General features: G+C 32.5%; 1 pseudogene; it reads right to left on the bottom strand.

The window, feature by feature from the left end:
• The window catches only part of LOC141561871 (dynein light chain 1, cytoplasmic-like), a 37,779-nt pseudogene extending 24,891 nt beyond the window's left edge, over positions 1-12,888 (bottom strand).
• Between the last annotated feature and the right edge of the window lie 2,562 nt (positions 12,889-15,450).

Genomic DNA, 15,450 nt, shown 5'->3' with positions numbered 1-15,450 from the left:
TACTTCAAGATTTACAAAGAGCTCATTTGACCTTCACAAACCACCCAGTGAGAGAGATGCTATCATTATCCCCATTTTATAGATGAAGAAGCTGAGACATAGAAAGGCTGATTATATTGGTTGGTGACACCCACCTATGAAATATCTAAGGCAGGATTTCAACTCAGGAATTCTTAACTCTAAGTTCCAGATTTTATAAACTGCCTAAAAACGCAAATTCAATATCACCAAAAACCATTTCAGGAACTCCATGAAACAAGGCATAAGTTTTTGTGGAGCTGGGGTAATTGGTTTCCCCAAAACTTTTACAATTCTCTCTGAATCACATGCAAATAAACTTAGAAACAAAAACAAAAGGGAGAGTTGAAGCCTTCATATTCTTACTATATCAACCAATTTTTAAAAAAATTCTTGCAAATTTTGTGTTGCAATGTGGGTCATGCAATGTTGATATGACCAAGAAGGAAAGTAGATAGAAAGCCTGTATAGTTACACACAAATGGGCAAGTGCAGCAAAAGTTGACTTTTGTGACATTTTAAAAGTTTGAGAGACATAGTTTCTGGATAATCATTTTATTAATAAAAAAGATAAGTAGCATTCTTGAATACTAATCCAGAGGGTGTCAATCAACTCTGGTTAACAATTAATGATAGCATTTCTACTTTAATAAGGACCTGAGAGAGTGATATCTGTCACTCTTAAACAAAGAGCCTATCTCTTCACCCAGACCACCATCACTCACTCTTGGGTAATCTAGACAACCAAGTATCTCCATCAACTTTGCTTCAGTGAAACACAACTAAGAATTCACCTTAGATAAATGGTCTAGCTGGGATAAATTTTTGGTTGAGGCCAGTAATTCTCAAAGGCTGGGCTTTGAACAAGGAAATAGGAGAGTGGAAAAACCTGGCTTTCTCCCATAATTGATTCTCATGGGAGAATTGATAATTTTCTCATAATTATTCTCTCATACTGAACTCTGAAACCTTAATAAAGCAAACAACAACATAGTCACACAGCCAGTATCAGAACTGACTTTCAAATTCATATCTCCTGAATCTACATCTTCCTCTATACCACACAGTCTCTATGGACATATTCAGAATTTATTGTACTCTTGATAATTTAAGAGATCCTAAGCAATCCAAGAGACAAGAGGAAAATATTTGCAGCACTTAAAAAGCTTTTCTGTGTTTTCCATGTTCAACATTTATTTAGAAAGAATAATCAGTCTTTAAATGTATCTAGATCATGATTTTACAGCATTTCATGTGTACTCCACCCACCATTTAGTCACAAATAAATTGAGCCAGAATGAATTCTGCATATACTATCTAAAGAAGTAACTGTCTCTTTCTGTTTCTCTCTTTTTATCTCTGTCTTTCTGCTTCTGTCTGTCTCTCCGTCTCTGCTTATATCTTCTCCATCTCTGTGTCTGTCTTTCCTGTTTCTGTGTCTCTCTCCCTCCCTCTCTCCTCTCACTTCCTCATTCTGATGTACTTTGAAAAATCCATTACTTTTGTCATGAATTTTTTTTATTTCACATAATGACTTTATGTTAGACTTTTCAATTTATACATGCATTCATATATATATACATATATTTGTTTTTCTTAGCCAATTTTTCTAAAGTATTCATTAAATTCTAAAAATATAAACAGAGCTATATTGGTAACTTTATATTTCAATCCTAAATAAATTAAAATGCTAAAAAATTGTGAATAAAATAAAAATTATAACATGTATGTAGTGTTTTAAACTTTACAAAGTGTTTTCCATTTTCCATTTTTAAAGTATTAGAACATTGCAAAAAGAAGTTTGGTATACTACAATAGTTGCACTGTTGTATTTTTATTACAAACTATGAAGACAGGCCCCTAAAACTGTAATGCTTATAGAACCCAGAAGGTTTTAATCTACAACTGCTTCATCCTGTCACTAAATTGCTATGTGTTCTTGAGAAAAATAATTTCATTTTTTGGTCATCCTTTCTTTTTTTTTGAAATGTGAATTGTCTGAGTGTGGGATTCACTGTATTAGAATTTGGCTTTAGCCTTACTGCAGTTCAGAATTCCTAGATTCAAACTATCCATCAGACTCAGTTTTATCCAGTAACAGGGCAGATTTCTTGAATTTAGAAGTTCTAAGGTACAGTAAGGCAAAAGTCAAAAACCAATATGGCAGGCTCCAGGAAGGCCATACAAACCACCAGAATGCAGAAGAAGGGGCAAAATGACCCAGATTTAAAAAATAAGACTTGTTAAAATCTCTGTATGAATCAGTATTAGGATCAGGACTATGAGCAACTTCTGCATTTCTATTCCCAGTGAAACACAATCTTAAAAAAAAAAAAAGAAAGAAAGAAAGAAAGAAATACTGAATATCAGTGCAATTAATCTCATTCAATTATTACAAATTAATTAAACTTGGTAGCTTTTAATAATTATTTTAATTAAAATTTCAATGTATTCTTTCAATGTGTTTTTTTAAATATTTAATATAGGTTTGCTTTTATTTTACATTATTTTAATAAAGGTCTTTCTGTATTTCTTTATATTTCTTTTACAATTCAGAGTGAATTGTATCATCTTATTCAATTGTTATTAGAATAGAATGGAGATTTCTTTGTTTTGGGGAATTCTTTCTATCAGTGCAGGTTGGCACCAGTTCTGTAATACAGAGCTTAAAGGGTTGTTTAACTGTGGATACTGAAAATTATTTCACTGGGATTATTTAGCTAGTGTATTTAAGATACAGAACTAATACTTAGGTTTGCCTGACTTAGGGGCCAGTTCTCTATCCATCACACCAGGCCACCTGACTACATTATGCATCAAAATTTATTTAGCCATTTCCCTAATTTTAGAAATTTAAGTTCCTTCTAATTTTTCACAATTAAAAATGATGTTGCTATACAAATCCTTTGATAGATTATGCTATCTGTTTATTACAGATATTTATTGTAAAATAAATTTAAATCATATAATTTAAATTTACACTTTAAATTACACATCCATAGTGTATTTTCAACAATTGAATAATTATTTAAAGAGATGTTTTTTTTTTCTAATTTTCCTAATTTCTAATTTCACTGCCAGATTGTTCTCCAAAATAACTCTATGGGTTTGCAATTCCATCAACAATGAATGAGTTTTATCTTTTTCTTCACAATGATTGTCATTATTTTTGCCAATTTGATATTTCTAAAGTAGTAATTACAAGTTACTTTAGTTTGTGTCTCCTGGGCTATTAAGAAGATTAAACATTTTTTCAATTAATAATTCATGAGGTTTTTTTGCCTTTTGAAAATTACCTATGAAGTGGCCCAAGAATATGAATAAACATTTCTCAAAAGCACAATTGCAAACTCTTAATAATCCTAAAAAATAATGCTCTAAATTTCTAATAAAGGAAATGCACATTTCCTGAGGTTTCTCCCTTTGGATCCACAAACTTAGAAAAATGACAAAAGTGGGAATAATTACTGTTAGAATTATATTATCAAGTAAAGCACACTAAATGAATTGTTGGTGTAGTTGGGATAATTCTGGAAAGCAATTTGGAATTAGAGAAATAAAATAGACAAAATGGAAATATTTTTTGACTTAGAGATTCCCATATTAGACATATATCCCAAAGAAGACATTGACAAAAAAGAAAAGCACCATATACAGAAAATGTTTATATCAACACTTTTTACGATAACAAAGAAATGCAAATAAAGTAGATGCCCATTGATTACTAACTAAAATAAGTATGATACATTAATGTAAAAGAGTATTACTGTGCTTTAAAAAGAGACAAATATGATGAATACAGAGAAACATGAATTGATGAAAAATAAGTAATCAGAGTTAAGAAAACAATTTACACGATGACAACATCAAAATAATTGAGAAGGAAAACAACAATGAAACAATTGAAGAAGAATGTCAAAATTGTAAATTGTAAAGCAAGTTGTAAGAAAATATTCTTCATAAAAACAAGGGATGGGAATTCTCAGAATTTGAATATTATATATAATAGACTTTTTCACTTATTATTAGATTTTGATGGGCTTTTTTCATTTTATTTTTTTAAAAATCTATTCTTTATAAAAGGTAGCTCTCTAACAGAGGGAGCAGGAGAGAGAGAAGGGAAACTAAGAAATGTGAAAACAAGATATTAATAAAAATCCATATATTGAAAAATTATCTATTCATATACTTTGTTCATCTTATCCTTATGGACTGCAATGTCTCTCTCTTTAAAATGATTAAATAGGACTATATAATCACCAACTTCTACTCCAATTTTAATAACCTATGGTCAATTCAGTAAAATTGGCAATAAAAACCAATCAAATGTAATACATAGCATCATCTGGTGAAAAAAAATGTGAGATGTAGATTAAATTTTTCTTTTTCTGGGGGTAGGGATAGGAGAAGAAGCATCAAATAGATATATCCTGACTGATGAATAACATTTTATCATTTGACTAGATATATTTTGTCAGTTACAGAAATTTGCACTCATTAAGAAGAATCAGTAATAAACTTTCTCTTTTTGATATCTTCCATTTTTAAATTTAGGTATAGTTTATTTCGCATATTCTTCTCTATATTTACTATATGGGGAATCCAAACCAAACTCCCCATTGATTGTGGTGACCTTCAAATGCACCTGTTCTTAAATGACATTATATCAAGCAAGCTTTGGGATAGCACAAAGGCTCTTCAATTAAATCTATGATTTAAAAGAAGTTGATTTAACCACCCACACAGGATAAATAAATTTAATGAAAAATGTATATTGCTCAGATTACAATATGCAGCTTAATGAGTATCCCCTCGACATACTCTATGAGATGAGTTCTGCAGCTGAGACCACAATTGAATAAGAGGAGATGCACTGGATCTCCTTTGGGAAGCTGTACTAAACTTTCTATGATCCCAAGCTGCCCATTGCTACCAAACCCATTTTTAAACCTCTAATATCTTCCTAGGAATTCTGTATGACTTGAACATCACAATCACAGAAAAATCAAATTTTAAGTGACACAATCGGCAATGGAAAAATGTATGATGGGTATGTACATAGATATTAATACATTATTGGTAATGAAATATTTCCAAATAAATGTTTTAAAAAATATCAAAGGTATATATGACTGACAACAGAACATGATCATGGGACTATAATGAAAGATCCTAGCCAAGTGTTGTTCTGATACTTTTTTTTCAAAAATTATATTTGAGATTTGTCTCATTTCTACCTCCTACCTTTCCTGTCTTGTTCCAATATTCAAATCATACTTTCTTTAAGAGACTTTTCCTAATCCTGTCCCTAACCTTAGACTATCTCCCATTTATACTATTTATATCTTGTATCTACTTAGTTGCTTATATATTGTCTCACTATTTGACTAGTTACCACATTTTTACCTTTTTTTTTCCTCTCTTTAGATCTTCATATATATTTGATTCTTTGTGATTTTATTTGGGTTTTTCTTGACAAAGATACTGAAGTCGCTTTCCATTTCTTTCTCAAGCTCACTTTACAGATGAGGAAACTGAGGCAAATAGAGAGAAGTGACTTATCCATGGTCACACAGTTAAAGAAGTATCTGAGACAGGGTTTAAATCCCAGAGATGAGTTTTCCTGATTTCAAGTCAAGCACTCTATCCCATATGCCACTTATCAGTTTGATAAGATTCACACAGGAGAAAAAAAGGAGCAGAATTTTATTCTGATAGTACCCATTCTATTAATAATATACACCCTGCTAATTAAAGTAATTAGGCAAATAGTTTCCTTCCCTTTTGCAAGGACCAAAAGCCAGAACTTTATATGAAAATTCAGCAGAGAATTTTTCTAGATGCTAATCATAGATTGTAAACTTCTAGAGAGCAGAGATTCTAGGAGGTTTTCCTTTCTTTGTATTTCCAAGACTTAGTGCAGTGGCTAACATATTATAATTACTTGTTAACTGGCTGTTGACTCATTGATTATCCCCCCCCAAAAAAAGAAACCCCAAGATTTTTTGCAAAGGTGTATGTTCACTCATTTAAAAACTAAAGAATTGTATGTAACCATTTCTTTTTGAACTTTAATATTTCAGATAATATGTGATCTCACCAATGTGGGAACTCTCTGTAGAAGAGTTGATAAACTATTTGTCCTCAGCTATGTTGACTTCCAAAATGCCTTATTTCTAAAAGCATCACAAACTGTTTCTGGTTTCAAGATGCTGCAAGATTGCTTACTGCATTATTACTGAGGTAAGTATGGAGAATTCCTGCCCATTTGGACAATTCAAAGTATAACTTTAAGAATTTGAGATACATTTATCAATCTCCACTCATATTTCTATAATAACATCATTAGATGGTGAAATCCTCTACTCAAAGTCAATCTAATCTGGCCCCACTTACATATATTTTTAAAGTATCATGTATTAGAGATGGACATATTCTTTATTTTTTTTCACTAGTAAAAATATGAAATACAAAAGATTTCAAAATAAATTTTAAGCATCCCCTACAACCCTAAGGAATTACAAACAATTATTTGGAATTGCACCCAATTACCAGATTACATACTTTTACTGTAGAATAGCTCTCTTCCCCAGAGGCATTCACTGAAATTACAGGATACAAGTAGCAAAAAAAAAAAAAATGTATGCTCAGCTTTATACCATTTATAAGTGGATTAAAATCTAATTTGTTTTTTTTTTCTTTTATAATCTTGTTTTTTTCCAGAAGTCTATTTTTACATGCAATTAAATTGAAGCTATTCTGTCTGACCATTGGAGACCAAATGATAATGAAGTAATCTATTATGGTATACTGGAAAATTGGGGGGCACAAATATACATACCACATACCAGTTTTAACATTGCTTTGAAAGCTACTATAATTTCCTATCAGCTACATTCTCAGAGAATGTAATTGCTGCAAAAAAAAATTAGGTTTCTCTGGCTCTGGTCTCTGGTGACAAACACACAAAGAATTAATTCATTGTTTTATCAAAGCCTTTCAAAATGAAGTTTTCATAGTATTTTCATGAAGGTTACAGAAAACCTCCTCCCAGCTCAGGCATTTGCTCTATTTTAAAAAGCAAACACATAAAGGACATTTTTCAAAAGCGAAAAGATTGGATAGGCTGAAATAAACAAGCTAAGTCCTTTTTAGGACATAAGAAATAATTGTACAGTGAGTTATATAAGCAATAATGTCGGTACTCGAGCAAAGACATCCGTTTATCAATCTCACCAAGTAATTCCCTGTTCTTTGAATGGCAGAATGAGAACAGCTTCAATGGATTTATGAAGTGATGGGTTTTTGTGGGTTGTGTTTTGTTTTTTGGGGTTTTTTTATTTTTTTCTTCTGAATGATTGAAATAGAGAGCCTGTAAATATGTTAGTTCTTTCTTCAAATGCTAATTGGTTTTATTGAAAATTAGTGCTTATATCTTTGCTTGCTCATAGTTTTTCCAATAGAATGTAGTTTCCTTAAAGGGAAGAAAGGAAGAAAACATGCATTTATTGAGCACCCATCTATGCTTGCTCTTCACAACTACCCTGGGAAGTGGGTGCTATTTTTATCCTCATTTTATGGTTGAAGAAGCTGAGGTAAATAGAGATTAAATGACTTGCTTTAATACAGCTAGTGAATATTGGTTGAATTGAATTAAATCACTGAATTCACCTGATATAAAATAAGCAATATCTGACAGGTCAAAGTAAATCATACCAACCAAACAACTTAGTAGCTTCACATAGTCTTACAAATCTGCTTAGCCTAAGTTGTAGTAGAAAGAATATTAAACTGGAAAATGGGAATCTAATCTTGACCGCCAGTAATCAGTCTTATGGCCTCTCTGTGAGGTCTTAGGCTATTTACCTATAAAGTGATAGTCTATATGACCTCTAGTGTCTTTGTAGAATTAGCACTTAAGCATGAGTATCAAAGTTGAACTCAAAAGTAAAAGATAGACTCTGAATCTATCAATAAAAATTGTGACTGGAGCCATGAATTTTAATTCTGCTATGGACCAGTCAATCTTGTTCTGATTTTTACTGTAAGTCACATCCCTGACCCCAAACAGCTGTCTAAAAATACTTCTATATTTGGTCACTACAAGGAAAACATTGGATAGTGCTTCCTTCATGCACTTTGGATTAAGGTGAGTTATCACAATGCTGAGGTACTTGGGGACATATTGGTCTTCAGATGCAAATTCTTTCCATATCCCCCTCTCACCCCATTCACTTAAGTTACTTTTTCAGAGATGAAAATGGAGCCATAACTGGGAATTCAGACACTTGAGGAAAATTCCAAGGTCAGAAGCTAAAAATTCCCTTAGAATATGTGTTTTCTCAAAGGCACACATACCATTAGGCATTTAGGTCTTTGTTTTAAATTTGTTTTCTCATGTTCTTTCTCAGGGTTTCTAATTTTAAAGGTTTATATGAGTTAGCCAAAATTCCTCTTTAATTACCATTATTCTCCTGGGTCACTAACCTGCATTCTCTTTAGCCTCTACTGCCTACTTCACTGAGGAAGAGACTGTTAATCTTAAAAGATTTATATGTGTTCATTGTAATTATTAATAATTAGGATTAGTTCACCACCTATCATTTTTACTTTTACATAATTTTGTTGATAGTATTTCCTTTTAAATTATAGTCATTTTGGAAAATATTCTGGGAAAATAGCAGAACAAGTCAGAAACCTTTCAGGTCTCCAAATTACCTTCACTCAAAAAGGCATAACATTGCCTCAAAGGAAATATAGAGCAACAGAAATAAACAAAAGTCAAGCTAAAACAGTTATTCTCCTAAGACAACCTAAGAAGACCCCAGGAAAGACTTGACCTCATGGGGCAGAGGTTCTGCCTGAATGAAATACAAACACTTCCAGGCAACTCTGCAGAATCAACAAAAAAGCCCTAGGGGTAGCTGGGTCATGGAGGAAGCCTCAGCCTTCATCTCAAGGACAGTGTGTGTAAGGGGGGCTGACAGAAGAAAAGGAGATGCCTGAAGGACTTTTCACTGCCAAGGGATGCCAAGGACAGCTCTACTGACCAGATAAATCCTGGGCTGGGCTGTTACTACAGGGAAGAGGGACTTTTCACACACCTGGTGAATGCAGTAGCAGAGAGACAGGAACCCTGCTGACTGTGGGCATTTGAAGTGAGCAGAGATGTCTCTTCCAGGTAAGACAGGAGAGAGGGATTACAAGAAGTAAGATCATGGGTAGAACAGTATGACTAGGGACTCTAGCTATGACTTAGGATTGGAGAGAGGAGCTGCAGGTTTAGCTCTAGAATTAACCTCAGAAAATAATGGCAATTAGGACTTGAGACTTAGAGCATTATTCCCTATACCTCTGGATCAGAACATGATCATATTAATAGCTGCTAAAAATTTTTTTAAAATGAAATAAAAATAAAAATGATTGATCAAAAGAGAAAGAACCCAACCATAGATAGCTTCTTTGGGGATAGAGATCAGAGTTCATATTCAGATGAAGGTAATGAAACTAAAATTCCATTCTTTTTTCAATAAGAAGTGTTAAATGACCCAAGCCCAAAAAGATTTCTTAGAAGAATTTTAAAGGACTTTAAAAATCAAATAAGAGAGATCAAGGAAAAATTAGAAAAAAAAAAATAAGAGCAATTCAAGAAAATCAAGAGAATTATGAAAAGTCAATTTGAAATAGAAAAGGAAAAATTTTGAGGAAGAAAATAATTCTTTGAATTGGGCAAAGGAAAACTAATGATATCCTTACACCCAAAGAAATTAAAAAACAAAATCAAAAGAAAGAAAAAATAAAAGAGAATATGAAACATGTCATCAGAAAAACAACTGATCTGGAGAACAGATGGAGGAGTAATGATATAAGAATAGTAAAAGTGTTTGAAAATTATGATTCAAAAAAAAGCCTTGATATGATATTACAAAAAATTATCAAGGAAAATTGTTTTGAAGTTCTAGAAGAAGAAGCAGAAATAGAAAAAAGAAAAGAAAATTCACCTAAAAGAGAACCCAGGTAGAAAACTTACAATTTCAAAGCTCCCGATAAAGGAGAAAATATTGTAAACAACAAGAAAAAAAAATTAACTATCATGGAGCTACAATAAGGATTACATAAGACCAAGCAGCTACTATTTTGAAGGAACATAGGACCAATACTGTATTACTAAGATTACAATCAAAGGTAAACTTAGCCAACACAATTAAGTAAAATCCTGAAATTTAAAAATGTATATTTAGTGAACTGAAAGACTTTTAGGTATTTCTGACAAAAAGAGACTTTAAGGGAAATTTTGACATATAGTACTAAGGAAAAATATAAATATTGAAGACCAAATTATAAGGGGACTCAATAAGGTCAAATCATTTATTTTATATATGAAAATATTATCAGTTCTTTTATTGTTATCATTTTTATTTGGGTAGTTTGAAAGAAAGATTTAAGCTGAGCATGAGTGGATGATTCTAAAAAAATTTAAATAAAACTGTGTAGGGAGAGATAAAAAAAGGAGCAATTATCTCAAACAAATAAGATAACAAAAGGAAAAAACTGATGCAGAAGAAGTTAGTAAGGGGAAGGGCAAAGTGTTGAAATGCTGCTCTCAACTGGAGTGGGTTAAAGGGGGAACAATATATGTCTGTGAATGGGGGAGAGGGGAAATGGGAGGAATTCTTAGAGGGATGGATAGGTTAAGGTATAGGAGGGAAAGACAAGAGAGGAGTGAGGAGGGATAGGAATAATGTGAGAATAATAGTGAGGGGAAATGAGAATCAGGAAAATAATAAGTAATTATAGCTTAGAATGTAAATGGAATTAATTTACCCATAAAATGGAAATAAATAATAGATTAAAACTTTTAAATTCAATAATATGTTGCTCTCAGGGAATGTTATAAAAGTGAAAAATACACACTGACATAAAATCAGGAGTAGAATTTATTATGTAAAAAAAGAGCAGGGGTAGTAATCATAATCTCATCAAAGTTAAAACTAAAATAGCTTTAATCAAGAGAAAAATATGGAGACTATACTATATGTTTGCCATATTAATCAATATTGTTTTAGACTATTTAAAATAACTTGACAGTATAAGGTTGGAATATTGTTGTAGTGCCTGAAATGATGAGCCAGTAGACTGAGAAGATATGGAAAAACTTGGATTTAGGAAGGAAGATACTATCCAACTTCAGAGAAACAAAGAACAACTGAAAATAAGCAAAGTACAGTGTTATATGTACATGAATAGATATGTGTGTAATTATAGATATAAGTATGTATAGATATTGTAGTCTTCAAGGTGAAGAGGGGAAGACAGGGGCAAAATAAAGTAAAATGAGCACAGAAGAGAACAAAAGACAAACTGCTCTAAGCAAAATGTGTAGTTTTTATTATATAAGTTTTTTGAAATCATAATTAATTTATATTTTGAATCCTCTTCTATGTTCTGCTGTGCACATGACAATTTTTTTCTTATATAGCATTTAAGTTTAAAATACAATTTTAACCCTCCCAAAATTATATCATTTCCCAAGATAGCCTATGTGAAATACATCTTTATTAGAAAAAAATAATAATCAAAATCAATAGCATGATGACTTGTATTTGATAATATGTTTCACATGACATATGTTCTCTCCTCTTTCTTTATGTAAAAGACAAAAATATATATTTAATCATCTATTCTCTGAGGTTAAATTGATTGAAATTTAATCAATTTAATTAATCAAACTTGGTTTTAATTTGACTATTATTATTCCATACCTAATATGAATAACCTGAGTAATAAATTACTAGCTTATAGGAATGACAGATTTCTGACCAGGGATGAAGGATACCAAACAAAGGCATGTAAAACAGTATTTTCCTGGGATATTGTAGGTCTTGCCAAATTATGAAAAATTATCTATAAATTTCCAACAAGCTAAATACTGAAAGTAGCTTCAATGTAGAAAGAATCTCCAGATCACCAGCATCAGGAAACACTCTGATACTGTTTTATACTGTCCTGGTCCCTATCACCATTTCTATGAACCTTAGAACTCATATCTATCACGGTCATTCTTTCCTGGTTCACTTACGTTCTTTAATATGGACCACATAAAATTCCCTTTCCACAATGTTCTTAGAAAATGCCTGATCTTGGAGGGACTTTGAAAAATGTCTAAGCCAGCCCCTTGTTTTAAAAATAAGGAAACAGGATGCCAGAGGAAAGTGTTTTTCCCAGATTCATCCAACTGCTAGTTTATGGTAGAAGTTGACTGGAATTTGTGTCCTGCTTTAACCACAACATTGCATCTTTATCTCTTGTTAGCACACACACTGTATTCACATGCTCTCAGACAATGTGTTGTTATTATTTGCAAATGGGGCATAGAGCAAACATTTGTTTTATGTGAACAATCATTAAAGATCAACAAACAATGCTGTCTAATCCTGTGGTGCTCTATTTTAAAAGGGTTTGATATTTTATCCATCTCATTAAAACAACTTTCTATTAGTCCAGGAAAAACTACTCACATGACATGTCCTATAAATTTGTGGAGCTGGACTCAATGACCTCTAAAGTCCCCTACACCATGAATGATCTGAGATTCCATATGGAAATGTTTACATAAGATTGGCTGTATTTGTTTCATACATAAGACAGTACATTGTCAGATGCTTGGATGAGAAGGCTGAGAGGCAGTCATGGAGTAGCATGTTGGTTTTGGAATTAGAGGGCATGGGTCTGAATCCGCCACTTAGTACCTATGTGGTCATAGGTAGGTCCCAATACCTCCTTAGGATTCCATTTTCTCATCTGTAACACGAGAAGGTCAATTCAACTGACCTCAACTGCACTTCTTATTTCCTTGCCAACAAACTGCATATCCGGTATAACACGGTCCTTTCAGAATGTTTCCTTTGTTCTCTAAGGTACACGAGCCACAATTATCTTCCTGCTACTCTTTTTTGCAAATATTCATCGAGCCCTGCAAGATGAGGTGACCAGGCATCCCATGAAATTATGTTTCTTTATGCCTTTGGACTCCTGATGAAACCAGCTCTGCCAACTCTTTTGTTCCTCCAGCTCTCCCAGAAAGCCTAGGAGCCATCCCTCCATTTAGCTGCAAACTTCCTTTGTCTTCAGTTTCATTTATCCCATGAAAAAAATGAAAATGGTTTCAAAGAAAGAACCATGGAACAGTTACTGAGCACATCTAAAACATAGTATTACACACATTTAAAAGGAAAACACAAGGGCTTTTAGGAATGAGCATTTTCAGAAGTTGTTTTTACCTTTTGTTTGCTATTATGGGCCATATCTAGGTGTCTCCTATTAAAAATACTCTTGTTTGTCAAAATAACACTTTTCAAAAATTCTTATAGAGAAGCTGGAATTCCAAATCTTATTCCATATAATTTTAATGCCAGAGGCAGAACATCAGATCCTGAAGCCAAAGGTTATATTAAATTTATCTCTTATTGCTAAAATGGGTGGTGGTGAGTTATTATAATTAATCAGTAAATAAATAGGAAATAAATCAGATTTCTAAATTCATGTTAAAAGCAACTGGAAATCTTTTAAACCACCCAGTTCCATTAATTTTCCCCTAGCTTCTCTAATTTTGCATTATTATTTTAAAAAAATGAAACAACTCAAACTTTCTATTTGTTACCCTTTTGTCATTTTAATTTCATTTTCAGGTTATACATATAAATTTTTTTTTACATATTTCCAAATGAGTCATATCGGGAGAGAAAAATCAGAAAGGGAAAAAGCACAAGAAAGAAAAATAAAGGTGGAAATGGTATGCTGTGATCCACATTCAATCTCCATAGTTCTCTCTCTGGATTTAGATGGAATTTTCCATCCAAAATTTATTGGAATTGCCTTGGATCACTGAATTACTAAGAAGAGCTAAGTCTCCTGCCATAGTTTACTCTTTCCCTTTGTAAAGAAAATAAAAAACTATGTTCACCTCAAAGCTTTAATTAGGAAATTAAATTTAATAAATGTAATAAAAACTGTTCACATGTAACTAGAAATCACTAAATTTGCTCATATAAGCTTTTTTTTAAGTTGTCAATTCTCTTTTCCCTGTTTAGTAATGATTATTTCCATTAGCTATATGAACTAGATCTATATAACTGTGGGAAACCTCAAGGGACAGTGAGTTTTGGTTGGCTGGCTTCACTATATGAGAGTTAAATGGTGTCATAAGTGGTAAAGACCCCAATACCGAGAGAATTAACCATCTGTAGCAGATTGCCCCCACAGACTCATCCAGTTATAAGGAGAAGGCATCTACAGACTGAAAGTGACAGTAAAATGGGAAATTTCAGTCAGGATAAATTTCCTGAAAACCCAAGATGATAAAGAATAAACTGAGGTAGGCACCAAAAAAGTGTAAATCAAGTTTTACCCACTTATATTTTATATGATTTATTGCCAGTACTGGAGGATTTTTTTTCTCCATGTAACATAGCAAAGTATATTAACTAATCTACCAAAGATGGTTTCTTCTTCAGAGCCATTGTCACCTTTCTATTGCATTTTAAGACTAAAACACTGAATCTTTAGAACACTTTCAAAATTTTATCCATTCCAGCATTCCATTGTAGATGCTATCATAAAAATAATAGTAATAACAGGCATGAATTATACCGGAAAAATCAGTATGCCTATTATAACTCAAATTAGGTAGTTCAATTATTAGTTATTTTAAAAATTCAACATGTATAGAGAATTTCTATATAACTCAGAAAGTTTGGATTCTCCCCCATCTATTTCCAGTCATAACTAGGATGGAGTGACTGGGGTTTTGTCCCAGCTGCCAACATTGAGAGGGTGTTCCTTTCAGTAGATAGAAACAACTGAACTTAGCCCTTATTTTGACTTTCCATTTTAAAAAGTGATGTTAAGATGCTAAGTATTCCTACATTTACCATACCTGGCTGAATGTGTATACTGAATGTTGTTTAAGCCCTTAACCTGGTTTTTATAAGACTTTATTGATTTCTTTTAGACTTCGGGCCAGTGGGCTGAATTGTTTTTCTATGACTGCATCCAGCAAAGTGCAAAATTGAAATTCCTTTGTTTTCTGTACAATAGGGATTATATCTGTTATACTTACCTTACAAGACTGATGTAAGATCCCATGAGATAACACATCTGAAGTACTTGGCAAACCTAAGGTAAGGGAAAAGGAAAGAGCATTCACTCAGAGGACCCAGGTTTGACACTTACCCCTGACTCTTCTTGCTTATAGGTCATGGACAAGTTAAGCTCCCTAGTCCACAGTTTTCTCATCTGTAAAATTAAAAGGTTAGATTGAGTGACCTCTGGAATCCCTTAAATCTAAAGCTCTACAATCCTATGAAATGATCATTTCATTACCATCACCTGGCCTGGAAAAAGCTTAAATATCTGTACCTGTTCTGTTTAATC

Source organism: Sminthopsis crassicaudata, chromosome 3, assembly GCF_048593235.1.
Source record: "Sminthopsis crassicaudata isolate SCR6 chromosome 3, ASM4859323v1, whole genome shotgun sequence".
NCBI lineage: Eukaryota > Metazoa > Chordata > Mammalia > Dasyuromorphia > Dasyuridae > Sminthopsis > Sminthopsis crassicaudata.
Note: the sequence above shows the minus strand (reverse complement) of the source record. Positions and strands in the feature narration are given on the sequence as shown.